Raw genomic sequence first — 15835 nt, forward strand, 5'->3', positions numbered from 1 at the left:
TCTTATGTTTTATGCGTTTCCCTCGGTTTTAGTTTGTTACCCCGATTTTGTTTTTTGTCCATGGATTTATGAGTTTTGAATAGCAGTATACTACTGTTGCCTTTATATATAACTCTCTAGTGAATAGTAAAAAAGAAACGACAGTAGGGATAAACAGGTGGCTCAAAATTTTACCATTGCAAGAAGCTTCAAATATGAATTCATTATATAACTTTATTTTCAAATGCTTAACTGATAATAAATTAAAAATATACAGATGGAAACTACTACAGTTTATTGTATCAACCAAAATGCATTTATTACAATGGATAATAGCTAATAACAATTTGTGCAATTTTTGTAACATAGAAGAAGACTTAGCTCATTATATTTTTCAATTGCTCTTATTTAACAAGATTTTGGAAACAAATAAACGATCTCTTGAAAAAGAGTAATTTAGATTTTTCAATAAAATTACAACACATAATATTTGAATACAAAATAACAGACAGCAAGTATTACCCAATACATTTTTTGATTACAATTATAAGTTTTTCAATATATAAGTCGTACTTTGTATCTGAGCAGATAACAAAAAACATAGACGTATTCTCAATTTTTGTTAATGAATACACCAAGAGAATAGATACCAATATTAATGAACATATTAAGACAATAAGTCCAATGTTACTTTCAATCAAAAGAAACATAATCAATGAATATTTTTTTGTATTGTTAATATACAGTCTATGGAAGAAGCGTATCGATAAAAACTTGTCTTATATCAATGAGCGATATTGTCTAATATCAATTGTAAATATGCAGACATTCAATGCGGAAAATGTTGTTTTCGGCAACGAAAAGGTAAGAAAATACTAACTTTAAAACTTATTGTTCAAATATAAACAACAATTGAGTCTAATGATACATTCAGAAGTTAGTTAGAAGCTAAAGTTTATGTCCGTGTAAAATTTGAAGTGCTGTGTTTTTCTTATATACATAAATAAACAATGCGATACTTTTAAAATATCAATGCGATACTTTTAAAATATCATAGCGGTGTTTTTGTAATATCGATATTAGTAATTATTAGTTTTAATATTTGACTGCTGTGTCCATATTTTGACAATTTTACCTATTATGTCTGTTTTGTTCATGCATCGTTGTAAATGTGACAGAATTTGATGATACTGGCATACACGTGACAGGTTTAGCGCAATATAACCAGGTTCAATCCACCGTTTTCAAAATTTGAAAATGCCAGTACCGATGGGGTTTAATAAACAATGTCGTAGTCAAATAGCTAAGTATCAAAATCAATGTTCACATATATATAACATTTAGCAAATTTATAATGAACGCACCGAAATAATATATTTCAAATATACTCGCAACGCATGCATGGAAGAATTTCTTTATTGAAACTAACTTTTGACAAAGAAGAATCATACTGTCCTCGTTAAGATTGATTCGACAAAATTTAGCCTGTGCATTTTTGAATCATCTTTTTTATATAAATTAGACTGTTGCTTTTCCTGTTTGAGTGGTTAAACACTAGTAATTTTTGGTTCCTATATAGCGTGGTGCTCGCTGAGAGTCAATGCTCCGTGTTTAAGGCCCTACTTTAATCTATAATGGTTTACTTAAAACAAACTATTACTTTGATGGAAAGTTCTCTCATTCGAACTCATGCACCATCTTCTTAATATATCTATAAATCTTATATCAGATAAACCCCTTATAAATAACTGCTTTCCTGTCCTTCAAAACGCCATTTGGGTGCTGAATCTTTTGTTAAGTGCAATATGAACAAACACACTTCTAAAGCTTTAAAGGTAACGACAGTTATGATGGTACAAGAACGATTACGTCAATAAAAATACTAAATAAACAGCACTGAACGATCTTAATTTATAAATATAGAAAAATATACACATTTCTAACGTCAGCAGACATCACATCTTATTCATTTGTTTTCTAAACATTTTTTTTAGTACTCATAGAAGAAATGAATTTATAACAAGCGATACGGATTGTTATTTATACGATCGATTACTAGTCAAAAACGCAAGTCAAATCTATGTGGTAACAAAGCAACGGAATGCCCTCATGGTCATCGCGATGTAAAAGAGCGTCCAGGCGGCGAGCTGATTATGTTCATAGTGATATCGATTTACCAACGGGGAAAGTCTTTGATATAAAAAAGAATTGTTTTCCTTCTCAATACTTTTTCTATGTTAATAATAAATACATTTTCTGTTTGACAAGATTTTTTATTTTCGTTGTATCTGAAGTTGTTCAACTTATAGTCTGAGGCTACTCAGTTGGTATCTTCAAAGTTCGGGACATCAGCATTTGTACATTTTAATTTGTTTGGAATATTTATTTTACCATTTGCATATTAATTGTTATTTGGAGCTGTATTGGATTGAACTGTTTGAAAGAATGTGTTTTTTTTAAGTAATGATATGTATGAACCGCAACGAAGTTGTCGGTGCCATATAGCTTTACCCTTGTTCGAAATTCCTTAATTTCGAAATTCCGTCATTCTGAAATTCCATAATTTCGAAATTCAATCATTCTAAAATTCCGTAATTTCGAAATTCCGTCATTCCGTAACAAACCATTATACGGAGTTTTTTTTTTTAAACACCTTCATATATTGGGCTGATTTTTGTTATGTGAGTTAACCATGATGAGTTACAGATCAAGTTTAAGTTTTGTTCTGCTTGGCTAATTTTTGCCGAAATTACGGGCTATGGACTTTGATAAATTGTTGAAAATCTCAGTTATACAGACTTTTTTCTAAATGCTTTCAGATATTGGACTGATTTTTTTTGTATGTGAGCTAACTATGATGATTTGCAGATGAAATTTAAAATTGTTTTGCTCCGCTAATTTTTGTCAAAATTAAGGGTTAACAACTTCGAAAATTGTTGAAAATCACAGTTATACTGACTCTTTTTCTATACGCCTCTAGATTTTGAGCTGATTTTTGACATGTGAGACTACCATCATGTTTGAGTCCACATTTGTTATTGAAATTGCAGATTTCTCAACATTTTAAGACGGTATAATTCGTGTTGCTTTGAAATATCTAGTTTTTGTCTGGTTCGATATTACCCATGTGGATAGGCTATAGCAGTGTGACCTCAAGGGCAGATCCAACCGTTTTCAAAAGGGGGTTCCAAACCTAGGATAAGGGGGTGGGGTCCAACCATATGTCCCAATTCAAATGCATTGATCGGCCACTGGACCTATATTAGAATCTAATAGGTTGGTAGTCTATTTACAACCGCATTTAGATTCCACCATTGCATCATCACTTCAAACAGAATTAGTCGGTTAAACCATGTAATTGAAAACAATAGACTGAACAGGTTGTTAACACTTTCAAATATCAATAGGGTCAAGCAACATTTTTAAAATGATAAGATCGTGTAAGCGTTAATTTTGTTACAGATACGAAATTGTAGTGATATTGATCCTCAAACATTAAGCCGGTCATAAACTAAGTTTGTGAATTATGTTTGCGGTTCTTTTGACATGCATTTTGACGTGTCATCGTATTAATTTTATATTAGAAAACTATAGCAGTTATATTAGAAAAGTATCGCATTCATAATTTTTTGATATTAAAAAAATATCGCTATGATATAAGACAAACATCGCATTGATATTTTAAAATATAGCAGTATCTATGACTTATAGGCGATTTTGGCTTATCCAACAATTGAATTCATCTCAATTGCATTCCACATAGTTTGCTACATGACATTAATTGAATTTGTACATCTACAAATGATAAATCGTGCATTTATGTCTCATTTATTCAACAATTCAATTTTCTCGTTTAAATACACCTTGCTTGGTATAACTTAAAATAATTCATGGAAATTATACAGCAGACGTATGTCTTGTTAAATGTCAGCCTGTTTTAAGAAAAGAATCATGACTTTATACCGAGAAATCTTCGTTTCTTCATAAACATGTAAACATTCGTCTGAGATTTCCCACAATGCAACTCGTTGATATAAGACAATATCGCTCATTGATATAAGAAAAGTTTTTATCGTATCGCACCTTCCATAGACTGAATAATATATAAAATAAAGTATAACTTTCTTATTTAACACGGGTTAATTTCAGCAATACAGTCATATTAAAAATCTCTCAATAGTAGGTCCATGTTTCGCCATGCCCTGCCAAAATGGTGGCTCTTGTACGGAACTGAATCCATCGACATACACGTGTTCCTGTGATTCAGGGTATACCGGTACAAATTGTGAAACAGGTAAGCTATAATTTGCAGTTTCAGAATCTAATGTATTATGGGTAATATTTTCAAAAGCGTAAACTAAAACGTTGTGATTTGTTTAAAACCAATCCATCCAATGACGTAACGTTATTTTCATTTTAGTGTATGAACAATCAGAGTACTCATAGACGGATTCGGAAAAAGCGCACTATTTATTCATATTTTTTTATTTTGCTTTTCTTCGTGTATCGTGATTTCTAGTTGTTTCCGTTGTTGAAATGACATGTTTCGCAACAGAATTTATGATACGAAAAATTACGGAAGACAATACTGATTACCACCAAGTCTGGGGTCCTGACTCCGTATTCTCAAAACCTTGGGCGGACTTCAGTGGCGGACTTTCAATTCGAATGTAGTGAAGTGAAGCTTGTGAAATCGAAAATGTTTCACCATTTAGAATACCACCGTCAAATATATTAAAAAAACTAAAGGACGACATCTTTTGTTATCAAATGGGATTAACTTTAAGTATTATGTTTTTTATTTAAATAAAGTATAGTCGTTCAAGCTGACTGAATTGAAACAGCTAGACTGTCATTTATTGAACATACAGAAGTTCTATATATATATATTTTTATTCTGCCTAACCCACACGCACTAGCACTTTTTTCTCACCATGGGAAGGTCGACTTTCCATATTTTACAACATATGTATAGTCGGTCTTCCCATGGAAAGAAACAAGTGCCATAAGTTAAACCTTTGCAGTTGAAATGATATACAGAAATTGAATGACATCAATAAATTAAGACATACATGTACATACACATGTACATAAATACACATATCAAAATATATAAAATTGAAAGTGGAAAATGAAAATGGGGTATGTGCCAAAGAGACAACAACCCGACAGTAGAGCAGACAACAGCCGAAGGCCACCAGCGGATTATAATTTAAATTTAGTACGTCAGACAAATATATATACTAGTTCAGTGATAATGGACGTCATACTAAACTCCGAGTTATAATCATTAAAAATCATACAAGACTTTCAAGTGCCAGAGTCTTTTGACTTGGGAAAGGCGCAAAATTGCGGCGGGGTTAAACATGTTTATGAGATCTCAACCCTCCCATATACCTCTAGCCAATGTGGAAAAAAGTATATCAAGACACTCAGTAAGTAAACTCAGTTTAAAAGAAGTCCGCGTCCGATGTCAGAAAATGAAACAAAAGAAAACCAAACTACTTACACTTTTACTGACTGTATTTAGACAGTAGCGGAATGTTATGAAATGTCACTATTTAAGAAACAAAAGTGTTTGATTTAGTGCTGTTTGCTGGTCGTCTAGTTGTAAGCATTTGAAAATCGTATAAAATAAGTCATATGGCCGATTCAGAGTTTCCTTTACATAAGATAAGACTAGATCAGAAAACTTTATTTTGATACGGCTTTAGTTAAAATATACAACAAAGTTAATCCAGACGGAGTAAAAGTGAAATACAATGTACCAAGAAAAAAAAACCCACATGTACCATAGTCCTTAACATTTTGTGTTCCCTCACTATCGTCCAGGTTGTCCTAATTTGTTCAACAATCATTAAAATAGAGGCGAAAGATACCACAGGAACATTCAAACTTATTAGTCGAAAACAAATGATCAGGAGTCTGTTGTTCAGTGGTTATCGTTTGTAAGAATGGTTTGTCAGTGTTTCTCGTTTCTTGTGTTATATGCAGATTAGATCGTTAGTTGATCTGTTTGAATTGTTTTACACCCGTCATTTTGGGGCCCTTCATAGCTTGCTGTTCGGGGTGAGCCAAGACTCCGTGTTGAAGATCGTACTTTGATATATTATACTAATGGATTACATGTTACACGTTGTGATGTAGAGTTGTCTCATTGACGCCCATATTACATCAAATTATTCATATCTATATTGACAACGCCATGGCTAAAAAAAAGATTGACAGACAAGCACCAGTACAAGCACTAGAACACAAATCACAACACAAAAAAAAAAAAAAAAAAAAACAACAAAAAAAACCCACAAAAGCTAGGGGTGATCTGAAAGAATAAACACATCCTGCTCCGCATGTTTTGAATTACTCATACTGATATAAAAAACCCACAAATATAGATAAAATATGCATTAATATATACTTTGTTTTGTTACATGATACTTGATTTAACATTGGAACTGTTTCGTTTTCTCAGCAGCAATAAAAAATTCTAAGAATTTATACCAAACACAAACGACACTCATCTCAAAGAAGTGAGATACAAACATCAAACATGCATCTGAGACGAAACGCCCGTCTGGCGTGTTGTGTTGAATTTAGTCCTGGTATCTATGATGAGTTTTTTTAAGATGGACATAATTGATGTGGTTTGTATCATACAAAATTTGGCAAAATTCAAATAAGGTTTCATTACTGTTTAACTATTTGATGTATGCCGAGAATAATAAACATAAGCCTTAGAACCCCATACCCTTTGTAAGCTTTGAAAGACACTATGGTAACTAAATGCCAAACAAATCAAAGCAGAGTACCATCAATCTGAATTTAATAATAGAAATAAACGAATCATTTATGCCTGATGGATAACCATTTTTTCTGATAGACGGGAGATAAGCCAATTTGATTCATTGTCGCAGAATTTGTACGTGTTATATGTAGCATGGTGCCATTTCAAGGGGGTTGACGTAATTAGAGATGAATTCATAACCTGAGGCGCTTACCTTTCTGAAGTAACCAATCACGCTCCGTTCATTTCCAGCCTCCGCTATCATATTTTGGTATTGATATTTCGAGCGTTAAAGTTGTAAAATTGTTCAATGTCATGTACATTAATTCATATAATATGAAAAAGAAGATTTGGTATGATTGCCAATGAAACAACTGTCCACAAGTACAGGTCACTGTACGGACTTCAACAATGACCAAAGCCAATACCGCATAGTCAGCTATAAAAGGCCACGATATGACAATGTAAAACAATGCATACGAGAAATACTGTTTATTGGGACCGAAAACATAAATATTGTAAATTACTATGATATCTGTATATAATGATCAATGAATCTATTCATTAACAGTTAAAGTTGAAGAGGAAGGTTTGTCAAAAGGGTGAGAATACTTTATATAGACGTAAATAATTGTAAAACAGTGTGTATATTGTAATATTAAGAAAGAACAACACTCTCCATCAAAGTCTCTATTGGTAAAAGTTAACCATTAAAGGTCAAAGGACAACCCTCAACACGAAGTTGTGGATCGCAACGAACAGCAAGTTAAAAAGAGCCCCGCATATGACTAGTATAAACCCATTTAAACAAGAAAACCAACGGTCTAATATATAGAAAAATGAGAAACGAGAACCACATCAACAAACGACAATCACTGAACATCAGGTTCATGACTAAGGACAGTACAAACAAACAGCCGCGGGTTTGAACGTTTTATCTGGCGCCAATCTTCAAACCTTAAATTTAGACAGTGGTATAACAATACGGCTTAAAGAAACACTATAACACATTAATTGAAAAAGCCTCATCTCATTAAAATATGAATACTAACAAATTTAAGACTAGTTAGACCAAGAAAACCAAATTACCATATAGTTAAATTATAAACCAAAGAAAAATATATCAAAGCCAAAACCAGTATGAAAATAGTTTTGCTAAACAACCGATCCGATTATTTATTAACCACTCAGATATAGCTTCATGAGAAGGATCGTTAACTTGCAAAGAGCGTGGTTCTCTTTGAACACGAGATCTAGAATCTAAAGAGGAACGTCTTCCACGGCAGCACGATTCATACGATCTGTAATCTGGTTCATTGTGGGAATGTATAAATACGAAATACGTCAGATTTTGAAATGGGAATTAAAACCACACAAGAAAGAAACAACTCTGTTTGGGTCCATAAGTTAAATAAAGCTACACCACACACCTCTAAATTGTTCTGAAATGTTTTACATATCTACGAGACCGAACAAATGAGAAAATTGAAATTCAGATGCCAACTCATTCGCTAACAGATAGATATAGACAGCCAATTATTGTTTTGTCTCTTTGTGTGTTATACTTTCAACCTAACGATATCATGTTTTTCTGTTTAAAACATTTTCTGCAATACGTGTCTCACTTGTCAGGACATGACCATCAGGATAGTGTTAAAATTCACAAGCCTTTAGCTTCTTTTTGAAGAAATATAGCTGGGATTGTTGTTGATTGTGTGGCCGGCGTTGCTCTTATTGCAGTTGTCAGCGTTATTGTTATTTGGAAATGCTCTGGCAAAAAATTCTTAAGGGTTCCGCGGAACCCAGTGTCTCGCCTAAGTATGCTGTTAATCGCAGGCTCAACAAAAGAAGAATAAAATCAATGAAAATATTCCTCTTGATACTATCTTCTGATTCTGAGAAGCTTCTGTCCAAGCTTGGTAAAAATACAGTATGTTTTAAAAACTTTTAACTGCAGACTGTCTGTAATGTAAACTGGAAGAAAAACTAAGTCCATTTATAGGTAAAATACAGATACACAGGTACAAAATGTTAACAAAATGTTCTTATAGATACTAGCTTTTGATCACAAACAAGCTTCTGTCCAAGTTTGGTACAGGTCCAAAATAGTATAAGAAAGTTATTAAAATTTTAAAAATTTTAACCACAGAGTGAATATGTTGTTTCCTGGCAGAAAAACTAAGTCCATTTTTAAGTAAAATTGGAAAAAAATGGAATTTTATTTTTCCAAAATTTCCTTCTGGATACTATCTGATGATCATAAACAAGCTTCTGTCCAAGTTTGGTACAAATACAGTATAGCTAAAGAAAGTTATTAAAATTTCAAAAACTTTAACCACAGAGTGAATATTTGCCGCCGACGACGCCGACGCCGACGGAATGTAGGATCGCTATGTCTCGCTTTTTCAACTAAAGTTGAAGGCTCGACAAAAATGAAGGTATTAACAATTTTTACAAAAACTGCAATAAAATAAAAAATTGGTATATATTAAGTTATTGCAAAATTTAGTCCCTTTTATCTTAAAAAATTTCTTTGACGTGTTCTGAGAAATTCGTGTGATTAAACAAAGCACAAAAGTGCTTATTAAAGGATAGTCAATGATTAATTCAAAGAATAATGAATTAAAATAAGAATATGCTATTAAACTTTGGTGAATATCTGTCCCATTGGCAACCATGAACAAAACCAAAACCAGGTTCTCCCATTTCCCATCTAAAAAATAACTCTCGCATACGAACAGACACACACACACAAACACACACATACACACACTACGATACATACTTTGTTAACTTTTCTTTTGTATGATTTAAACGGGAAACAATTATAAATTAATTTTTAATATTATAAAATTCCAGTACATGTGTTTGATTAAATGAATATTGACATATTGCAACTATATTTTCAGTTAGAACCTCTACTTTTTGTCCTACGAAATTTGACGCCATTTCGATTTTCTTCTGTCTGAATATTACCAGTAAAACTCACATTGATTTAACACCACTTAAAAAGTTTTCTCCGCAATGTTAATAAATCTTGTCTTTTTTTGTCTACGCTAAATACGAGTAGAATAAACCGACTTAACTGTATTCATACTTGAAAAGAAACGATGAAGTATCTATCTTATTAAAATGGTCAAAACAAGTCACTATTATGGTTTGAAACTATCAAAGTACTCTAACATCAACACATGTTATTGCATTTGTGAAAACCAGTGCACACATGCATTACACAGATCATACCAATACTACGAAAGCCGAGAAGGATCATTCAAAATTCAAAAATCCTACATTAATCTATCATGATTCCCCGCGCTTACGAAAGCCAAAAAAGATCGCACTTTACACTTTAATATACTACTGAAAGCTATTTTAGAAAGTTTGTTAAGAACACGAACCCATTGAAACAAGGCAAAGGGTCCGTTACACCTTCATAGGGATACATCCAACTTTACCATTTGAAACCCTTGGTAACACAGCGTCCTTGCAAGTAGTAACCCTCTATCAAGAAAATAGGAAAGGAAACCGAGCCCTATACTACTACAGTTGGAAAGTCGCTTCACTGAAATGGAACGTTCACAATGGAAAAATTGAAATCATCGCTTTTTCGTAAAGTTTAAATATGCTTAAAATATTTACCACTGGAGGTTAAGCAAACAACAACAAATCCGTTATAAGAGGTTTCTCAACATCTTACGAACGAACGAAAATCGCCCTAACTTGGCGTAACTTGCCGTAACGAGAAGAGAGGGAGCAGTAATTTATCTCATAATATTGGATTATCGGCTGTGCTCTTCTTCGCTTTGAAATGTCTTTTACATGTAAAATATGCATGCTTGATTTTTTAAAAGCATTTTGAATCAAAAACGTATTATAGTTATTTGATATTATATAATATATAATATACAATTTATTGTTCAATCAACACAGTTGAAAGTACTATTGATCTATAAATTTAACCGAAGAATATATAATATTTAATCAAAGGACAGTAATCGTACAAGACATTTGAATAAACATTATGACAACATCACTATTTAGTATATGTGAAAAAGGTAAATATAGATATATGGATGGAAAGGGATAGGAATCTTTTTGAATCTTAGCTAGAAGTTGATTAACGGTAAAAATTCTTTCGTGGACATGAGGTAAAATAAAGCTAGGAGTGAACGCCTTTCGATTTAAATTTGAAAAGAAAACATCCCAATTAGTTCCGGGAAAACTTCTTTGCCCCAACCACTAAAATCCAAATGATCTCTTCTTATTGATACATTGTTATAAATTGGCAGACTTAACAAGAAAATACAAGGAAAATATTGAAAAACATGCATATTTAAACTTATATATTGTGGTTTTTTTGGTTATCATGGTCTTTCTTATTATATGTGTGTATGTTTCCATTAAAGTATAATTATTAGTATATACATAATTTTTTTTTCTTGTTTATTGTTTCCGTTAAGCTTCTATGGCATAATGTGCATATTTCTCTGTTTTTCTTATTTCTTTTATACAAGAACATACAAAACTCTAGTTCTAACGGTAGATCGAGTGTACCTTTAAATTTCTTTAACTGATTCCCAATAAATACCAGAAATATAGAAGCTATGTTACGACATATCTATCCAAGATACTCTCCGACACGAAAAAACGAAACTCATAGTAACTCAAACCACTTTGACCCATAGAAGGGACGTGTGGATATATGAAATATATTAAAGTTGTGTTATCTCAATCACTTATCAATCCTTTTCCAAACGTTAATTTCGCAATGAAATGAATGGAATATTTGCCCCTGAAAGTTAAACACCAAACAATCAATCAACCAATTGCAAGCTAGATGTGTTGATTTTTTTAATCAAGGACATTATATAAAAAAAGTTCTTTTTGAATGGATAAAGGAGATAAATCGAACGCATATATACGACATGTCAACAAACGGAACTTAAAGGGATAATTCGCGATTTTTCACTTTTCATCTTATTATGTTCATAATATCATAAAAAATATATTCACCAAGTTTTATTTTGATATGAAATCTAATAAAGGAGAAAATTAAGAATTATTAATTTTATTTCTTCAAACTTCCTGACTTATGTGACGTAGTTTAAGTCTTTAAGCATGCCGGGAGTGAAAATAATCTCATTTTAAATCTTAATCGTTAATCATCTTATAACTCTATTTAAAGCGCATCGACGACGTTTGGTGTAGCTATTAACCAACTAATAATAAAGATGGAACAGCGCTCATCTCGAAATTAGAATGTACGATTTATATTTTAATATTTTCTGTAATGATTAAAGTGATACAAGTAAATCGTATAAAATATTTTTTTATGATTTTTTTTCCCGACGAATATTTTGAACAAACATATATAACTGAAAGTATTTTAAAAATGCATGTTTGTACTTTTTACCTTTTACGTCAGTCTAGTGAATATGTGCTGCTAGTACATTTACATAGTGTCCAAATACGGCCCGCAAATACAATGTGTATTGTACTTTGACACTTACATAATGTTACTACCTGTTGAATGCGTGGTTAAATTCAAGTTAATTAAAAGATTAACATTTTGTATCTTTTGATCTTTACTCGGTGAATTTAAGCCGTCACGGTTCACTTTTCTAGGTGTGAACAACATTTTGTATGAATGATAAACGGGGGAATCTTAATATTTTCCATGAGCTAAGTTTAATTAAATATATTATTAACGCTGAATATTTCTGGTTAAAAAATAAGAAATACTTAATTAATTTAATTGAATAAAGTTATAAATAATGATGTCCTTATAAACACGAGTTAATGAATTAAAAAAAAAAAAGAATCGGTGACCTTGAATTTTTGAAATAGATAGTAATTACCAACTGCAGTTATATAATTGGGTCGTTCAAAGCAAAATATTCAGGAAGAAACGTCCTTATCAAAATAATTTAATTAATTCCGCGTACTTATTCTTCAGCTATTTAAACGAGAATATCAAAAATGTTGACAGAAAATTGAAAGGTCAACTTTGTCTTATTGGAACGGAATTGAATAAGAACGATTTTTTTTAATTCTTTGTGATTAAATCTTGCAATGAGCTTTCTATTTTATTTCAATCAGTGTATGGTTTCAACACCGAGGCCTTCAAAATCTTACATGAATACCCAGTGATTTGTTTGGATAACCTGGAATTCAAATAATGGAATCACCATTGTTATAAATACACAAGCTAATCTAACTTTTAACTTCTACCTAATATTTAGCCAAGATTAAAAGACGTCAAATTAACTTAAACAATTAACTTTTTCTCAATTCCTTGTTTTCTAATGATTGTCAGGCACCAGAGCGTGGTTGTTTTTGTAAAAAGAAAAAAAGTTTGATATATAAGCCTTTTTAATAAATCTATACTATAAGCTAAAATGTCTAGTTCAGAGAGTGAAAGTTCAGATGTATCCAGCTCCCAAAGTGAGACAAATTTTGACGAGTGTGGTCAATTTGGGTAAATATTAGAACCGGAGTACACTGAAGAACTCCAACAAATTGAAGCAGAAGAAACTTCTAGACAACAGGATATTATAAATAATCCTCGCAAGTTTGACACCAATTGGTGTTCATGTAAAAACTGTATAGTCATGCCATTGCCGGCGGAGTGTTTCTGCTGCCACGAATTTACGCTATTAGAAGAAAATATGAATTTGGGTGAATGTGTCACTGAAAATACAGATTTTATAATAGTTTGTTTAAACCCCGTTGTTCTTGAAACAAGCTACATAAGTTTCCTGAGATAAAAGCGCCATAGAGGGAGAGCTCCAGACGTACTTACTAACAGACAAAGCAGGCTTATGGCTTATCGTCAGTTTGTGTGTTGGGTCAGGAAAGGTCAACCACTTGGCAAGAAACACAGAATAACCCTACCAACTTGTGTAGTTAATGTCATTAAAAAAGAGTTTCCATCGCTGGATGGGGTATACGAAGGATTCAAAGAATGTGAAAGTGACACTTCAGACTCTGAATAGTTCTAAAATCATTTTCACGATTAACCAATACAATTTTTCACAGAATGTTTCAGATTCATTTCATTATTTGTGTATTAATAAACCTATTTATGAACTATTTAATTTTGAGGTCTAATTTTATAGAGTTGCTTGTTGTATATATATTAACATGAAGGTTTGGTATACCACAACACCACGGAGCGTTGATATCATTTGACACGAGATCCTCCCGAGATGTTGGTGGGGTTCTTGTTGGGCAACCTAAACCAGTTTCCGATGATCTGTTTTTTATCTGTTTTTTGTTTCTTTTTGTCTTTTTATCGTTTATTGGTTATGTTTTATTATGACGTTGTCAGTGTGTTTTTTAATACTAAATACGACTTCCCGTTTTGGTACCTTCTGCCTTTTTACAAACAAGACCTTGAAACTGAACATTGGAAATGTATCATGCTACTACACAATGCAACAAGTTTGTAAGAAAACCTTATATTGAAAAAATGACAACTCATTTGAATTATTGAATGTACATGTACAGAAAGACAAACGAAAACCGTATCTAGAGACAACCACAAACTAAGTATCATCTTCGTGTCATAATTGCGCATGCTTGTCTCTTCACATACAAGTAACCGCAAATTACCTAAGTGCAAAATATTTCGTAAATGCGCCCGCTTATATCGAAAATAGGACAAGAAAGTATAAGATAGTCATCCATAATTCTCGGTTAAATTCTCTAGGATTTTCTACCAACAATGTTGTAAAATGATGAAGTTTTCTTTTTCTTAAATTATTCATTACAACTCAAGACCATAACTTAAATTAAACATTCGATAAGCAAATAAAACAATCTGACAGAACATAATGAAAGTTATTGTGTACAAAAGCATTGGCGGATCCAGAGGGAGTGGTTTCGGGGTTGGACACCCCCCCCCCCCCCCGCCCCCTTGTTTTTAGGCCGATCAATGCATTTGAAGTGAGACATGTAGTTGGAACCCTCCTTTTTAATGTGACTGGTTCCATCCCGAAAAGACAATCTCTTGTACAATTGAAAATTCAAAAAGAAATCATTTTACATGGTACGTGTACAGTACTAGATAATCTTCTACACATTAATTTTGAAGCCGAAGTCAAAATTATTCATTTACGGTGTTTTTGTTTCTGTCTTTGCACATGTCAGAATTATTCAGCCTGTGCAAGGACTTAAAATAGATATATACGTCCCTGGCCTGTGGAAATAAATTTTAAACTCTTAATTTCATATTTGGACGGATTTGTGTATTTCAATCATATAAGGGGCATACATTGTTAACAGGATGTATAATACACCTGACTATATTTTTGATGGCACTTTTACCTGTGCACACCTGGGTAAAACAGCTGGGTCCGGAATTGTGTAATGTCACCAGTTTATTAGCCTGCAGGAAGTATCTAGAATACCTGAATGTGACACTATTACACGACCTCTGGCAATAATTCAAAAGATCGTCGGTTTTCATATTAGAGTAAAGTACCCGAAATGAATAAAATCTATTACAGATAAAAGACTTTTTTTGCATATTATTTTCGAAAAAATCATTAGAATAATTATATGCTTTAACAACTTCCAAATTAGTGTCCACCCACTAGATGTATTCCTATCATAAATATAGTAGGAAAAATTACTCCTACGATTGACAATAATCATTACACATTTCGTTAGCCTAGCTGTCGACATTTTATATCCCGAAACTGCTTAGTCTTAACTTGTAGGACCACGCAACTGGGTTGACCTAGTAGACAAATAAAAAGCATAACAAGGGGGTGGTAAGATCTATTAAGTTTCCGTTTCCACACGAATCGGGGAAGACATACGCTCCCATATACCCATCACCCTTTCAACCTTTTCTTTGGGGCAATATGGAAGGGCGATATTGAAAAGGCGGGAAAGGGGGTGGGGGTTGGGGGGTCAACAGCATCTGTAATTATACTACATGTAAATAAAGTCTTATTTTTAAACCAATTTTATTTTAAGCAAATGAACCTTTAAATGTTTTACGTAATTTTTATTTTTTTATGTACACACAAGGACTCATATAGTTAATTCTATCAATGTAGGAAT

The sequence above is a fragment of the Mytilus trossulus genome, chromosome 14, assembly GCF_036588685.1.
Source record: "Mytilus trossulus isolate FHL-02 chromosome 14, PNRI_Mtr1.1.1.hap1, whole genome shotgun sequence".
Taxonomy (NCBI): Eukaryota; Metazoa; Mollusca; class Bivalvia; order Mytilida; family Mytilidae; genus Mytilus; species Mytilus trossulus.